This window comes from Bison bison, unplaced genomic scaffold, assembly GCF_000754665.1.
Source record: "Bison bison bison isolate TAMUID 2011002044 unplaced genomic scaffold, Bison_UMD1.0 scf7180017864198, whole genome shotgun sequence".
Taxonomy (NCBI): Eukaryota; Metazoa; Chordata; class Mammalia; order Artiodactyla; family Bovidae; genus Bison; species Bison bison.
In genome coordinates this window covers 4,478,530-4,483,810 of record NW_011494770.1, presented here as the reverse complement: position 1 = coordinate 4,483,810, position 5,281 = coordinate 4,478,530, and the positions used below count along the sequence as shown (strand labels likewise).

General features: G+C 39.9%; 1 protein-coding gene across 1 annotated transcript in view; it reads right to left on the bottom strand.

Annotated features, from left to right (window-relative positions):
- Positions 1 to 5,281, bottom strand: part of MAP3K5 (mitogen-activated protein kinase kinase kinase 5) — a 231,453-nt gene that overhangs the window by 53,505 nt on the left and 172,667 nt on the right. The gene's annotated exons all lie outside the window — the stretch shown is intronic.

The window sequence follows — 5,281 nt, the reverse complement described above, 5'->3', positions numbered from 1 at the left end:
TTAGCTGCAGTCCACATTTTAAACATCAACTTTTTCCAAGAGCATTTTTCCTTATTTTATCAAATGATTTTAACAAGGAAAACAATAAGATGAGGTTCTAATGAACAGTTTCAAGAACCAAAGAACAAACTTAACGCAGAGCATCGTGTGTTCCTATTTTCCCAACTGTGACAGACACCGGGCAGTGGGGGGTGGGGGCTCCAGAGAGGGACTATGTATTGAAATCCATAGAAGCGCTTCTCCAAAAGCCCACTCGGATTCTTTACCCACTGAATCCTGTTTATCACTGATTCTGAAGATGAGTATGATTAGCATCAATGTCTCTCAATAGCTATCACACTGAATTAACTGTTCTTTGGTTTTTCAGCTTTTGGTACCATCAAAGCATTTCACACTCTGCCAGGAGAAGAAAACCACTCAATGGCTTTGAGTAAGAAGAAACTTTGAGGTCTTACTAGCTGACAATATTAAGCAAGGATTATTTGTACTTTACCCCTGTTCCCAATTCCCCAAGCCTCAAAACATTTTAAAAGTGAAAAATGGGGACTTCTCTGGCAGTCTGGTAGTCAGGACCCTGTGCTTCCACTGCAGGGGCCATGGGTTCTATCTCTGGTCTGGGAACTAAGATCCCACATGCCTCATGGCATGACTAAAAAAAAATAGAATAAAAAAAATGTTTTTTAATGTAAAATTTTAAAAAAATTTTTTAAATTTTAAAAAAGGAAAAACTTCAAAATGAAGTAAAAACGTCATTTTTGATGCAAAAAAGGAAATACCTACAGCCCTAAACCCATAGTGGCAAGCATCTCAGTCGAATATGGAAAATAGCATCAAATAAATGAAAGGGATATAGTGACCTTTAGAACTTCCCAGGTGGCTCAGTGGTAAAGAATCTGCCTGCCAAGCAGAAGTCACGGGTTCAATCCCCGGGTCAGAAAGATCCCCTGGAGAAGGAAATGTCAACCCACTCCAGTATTCTTGCCTGGAGAATCCCATGGACAGAGGAGCCTGGCAGGCTGCAGTCCATAGGTCACAAAGGAGTGGGAAACAACTTAGCAGCTAAACGACAACAACATGTGACATTTGGTAGACATCTCAGACCTGTAGGCGTCATCCACAAAGGCATCTTTGTTGTGGACCTAACCTACAGGAATCATAGTCATCAAATGATCAAGCCATGTCTATGTAAAAGCCCAATGTAAGACTACAGACCAACAGGAGAGACCATAAAAACAAGCTCCTTCTTTTGTCTGTATTTTGCTAGAGTATAAAACTAGCAGCACATAGCTAGGTTCAACTCACAGAAGGGTTGGGTTAGCCATTTAAAAAAAAAACAACTGATTTCTAACATTTGTATATCAGCAAATTTAATATTAACACACAAAATAATCCAAAATAAGATAATGATCATGGATTTTGACACTAAACTAACAGCATAGCCTTAAATATAGAGAGCTGATAAAATTACAAAGAAAAAAATACAATATAAACCATAATAGGTTCTAAATAGAACCCTTTTAGAAACCAATATATCTAGCAGACAAATTCAAAATAGAGACCCTAATGGCACAAATAACAAGTTTGGTATGGTAGATACAGAGATAGCGACAAATTCCTTCCATGCATATATGAAAAATATAAAATAATTAGTCACATATTAGGCCACAAAGAAAATTTCAACAAATTTCAAAGAACAGCTATGATAAAGACCATGATCTTTGACCACAAGATACTAAAAATAAGGTAGCCAAAAACTATATTTGAAAACTGAGCATTGCAATTAAAATTATCAAGGGATTAAAAAATAAATGATCATGGGAATTACAAAGTAGTTCAAAAAGAATGACAAGGAGAGCATTGCACGTCAAAAACTACAGATTTAGAACTATGTACATAAAATTTTTCATAGTTTTAAAGAATTGCATTAGAAAACAGAAAACTTTTAAATGATCAAGTTAAATGGTCAAGAAAATACACAAAGAAGAATATATTACTATCCAAAGAGAGTAGAAGAGTTTCTGGTTTTGGCAATATGGTAGGCTATGTACAGGAAAATGTTCCCACCAAAAGAAAACTAGACAAAATTAAATAGACATACTTTAAATGTCTAGTGTGTGTGCTCAGTCATGCCCAACTCTTTGCTACCCCATGGACTATAGCCCACCAAGCTCCTCTGTCAATGGGATTTTTCCAGGCAAGAATACTGAAGTGGGTTACCATTTTCTACTCCATTAAATGCCTAGCTGGGCTTATAAAAAAGTAAAGAAGACTTCTAGGAACTAGAAATTACAAGGAAAAGGGACATTACAGGGATAATCACAAGAACTGATGACCTTGCAGCCCAAGTGCTGGGGGTGAAGTCTTCTAGATTTATAAATCTAGGGCAGAGGTTGGCAAACAGTTTCTGCAAAGGGCCAGATATTGATAATTTTCAGATTTGTGAGCCATACGATCTCTATGGCAGCAACTCAACCCTGCCATTGTCAGTAGCTCAGTCAATACAGAAGCAAATGGGCATGGCTGTGTTCCAGTCAAGAGAAGTGGTGGGCTGGTTTTGGTGTCTGGGCTGCAGTGAAGTGAAGTGAAATCGCTCAGTTGTGTTCGACTCTTTGTGACCCCATGGACAGTAGCCTGCACCAGGCTCCTCCGTCCATGGGATTTTCTAGGCAAGAGTACTGGAGTGGGTTGCCATTTCCTGTGTCTGGGCTACAGTTCATCAATTCCTTATCTGAGACTTTGGTCTTAATGCTCACTGGGGATAGCAAATGAAACCTGGTGCCTATGGAAGGTGAAGAGATGAAATACACAAAACCAGGGTCCTTGAAGGACTGTAATTTGGTGAAAGGGTATATTAGAAAAAAGTCAGCCCACAGCACTGAGAAACGAAAAGAAAACTTTGTCTGTCTTAGATTAAGCTCTGAGTGGACAAAGTCTCCTCTGAATACTTTTAACCACTGGCTGACACTCTGCTGTCTGGAGCTCAAATGGACAGTTGTCATTAATACCCATAATCTGTATTGAGCCTGAAAAATTCCTGAGTGACAACAGAAACAAAGCAAAACATTTAAAAGAAGACTCCCTTAACACAGGCTATAAAGGATCCACCAGTGAAATTAAGCTCATAATCAAAAATTTAAAAATATATAACAAAATAATTTACCATCAGTGAGTACTGGTTGATTTGACAAGTATCACTCTAAAATAAGTACATTTAACATAAAGATATAAAATAAGAAATCCAAAATATGAGGAAAGAATGAAAAGTGAAAGTGAAAGTGACTCAGTCATGTTCAACTCTTTGGGATCCCATGGACTATATAGTCCATGGAATTCTCCAGGCCAAAATACTGGAGTGGGTAGCCTTTCCCTTCTCCAGGGAATCTCCCCAAATAAGGGATCAAACCAATGTCTCCCACATTGCAGGGGAATTCTTTATCAGCTGAGCCACAAGGGAAGCCCAAGAATACTGGAGTGGGTAGCCCATCCCATCTCCAGGGGATCTTTCCAACCCAGGAATCAAACCAGGGTCTATTGCACTGCAGGAGGATTCTTTACCAACTGAGCTATCAGGGAAGCCCTTGAGAAAAGGATAAAGACACTCTAAAAAGGGCCAGACAGACTTGAGACAGATTCAAACATAACCTCCAGAAATTGAGCCCTAAATAGGAAAAGAAAAAAATAAAATTCCCAATCAGATATGATATAGGGAAACTACAAAATATCAAAGGCAAAGAGAGGATGATAAAAGGAAGCAGAGAATTTTTTTTTTTTAAAAGAACAAATAACCCACAAAGGCAGGTAATCTGGCTACTCTGCAAATTCTCTGAGGTACACACTCTCAACTTGAGAGACTACTATCACAAAGGATGAGGAAGATGGAGGGCATATTGTTACCAGCTCGTTTATTTGCTTCCAAGAGGCTTCCAAGCCTTGATAGAGGCAATCAGGTTGTATTCTTCCAGAGAATGCTATGCCCACTACCATGGCAGGACTTGGTGAACACGTATCTCCCTATCATGGACCCTACTCTGCCAGAGGAAAGAGGCCAAGCTCTGGAAAAGAGATATCTACTTTTCCAGTGGCAACACTTTACCCAATGTACATTAGAGAATACTCCTATTCTAGCAATCTGACATATGGCTAAAGATTGTCCTTAGACCAGAGGAGAAAAACAGTTATGTTTACAGGATAAGAGAATGGGAAACAGGGATCGTTTAGCAAATTCTCCAGACTGGAAGATACTCCAGCAAAGAGGCAGTACACACAGTCCAAAAATTCTACTTGAAGGATCCCAAGTCTCTACATCCAACTCTCGGTCCAGACTTTCGTCATGCTATACCATGCATGCTGGAAATCTACCAGCCAGGACCCAGGCTGGCAGGAGGCAGGACGGGGACCATCATCAAAGTCCTGTAACTCATCTTTGCCAGTGTGGCCTATCAAAGGGAGGGAAACCTACACACTGAATCTAGTACTACCACCACCTTACATTATTATGATGCACTGGTAGTGCAGTCGCCAAGTCGTGTCAGACTCTTGTGACCCTATGGACTCCATGCCAGGCTTCTCTGATCATGGATTCTCCAGACAAGAATACTGGAGTGGATTGCCATTTCCTTCTCCAGGGGATCTTCCTGATCCAGGAATTGAACTCGGGTCTCCTGCACTGCAGGCAGATTCTGAACCGACTGAGCTGTGAGGGAAGCCCCTTTTATAATGCACTATATAATTTTAATTATCATAATTAAAAGAAAAAATATCAGCTTTTAATAATCTACCTCATTTGATGGTCATAATAAGCCTATGTCATAGCAGGAAAGGTCTATGATTAGTTCCAGTTTACAAATGATCAAAAATATCTTCCACTGAAAATATGTGAAAATGGTGGTTTAAACCTAGCCCATCAGATCCTACCAAGGCCATAGAACAATCTTTTTTACAGTTATCAACATTCAAAAAACTAAGATTATGGCATCCAATCCTATCACTTCATGGCAAATAGATAGGGGAAAATGGAAACAGTGGCAGATATTATTTTCTTGGGGTCTAAAATCACTGGGGACAGTGATGGCAGCAACAAACTTAAAAGACGCTTGCCCCTTGGAACGGAGAAGGCAATGGCACCCCACTCCAGTACCTGTGCCTGGAAAATCCCATGGATGGAGGAGCCTGGTAAGCTGCAGTCCATGGGGTCGCTAAGAGTTGGACACGACTGAGCGACTTCACTTTCACTTTTCAGTTTCATGCACTGGAGAAGGAAATGGCAACCCACTCAAGTGTT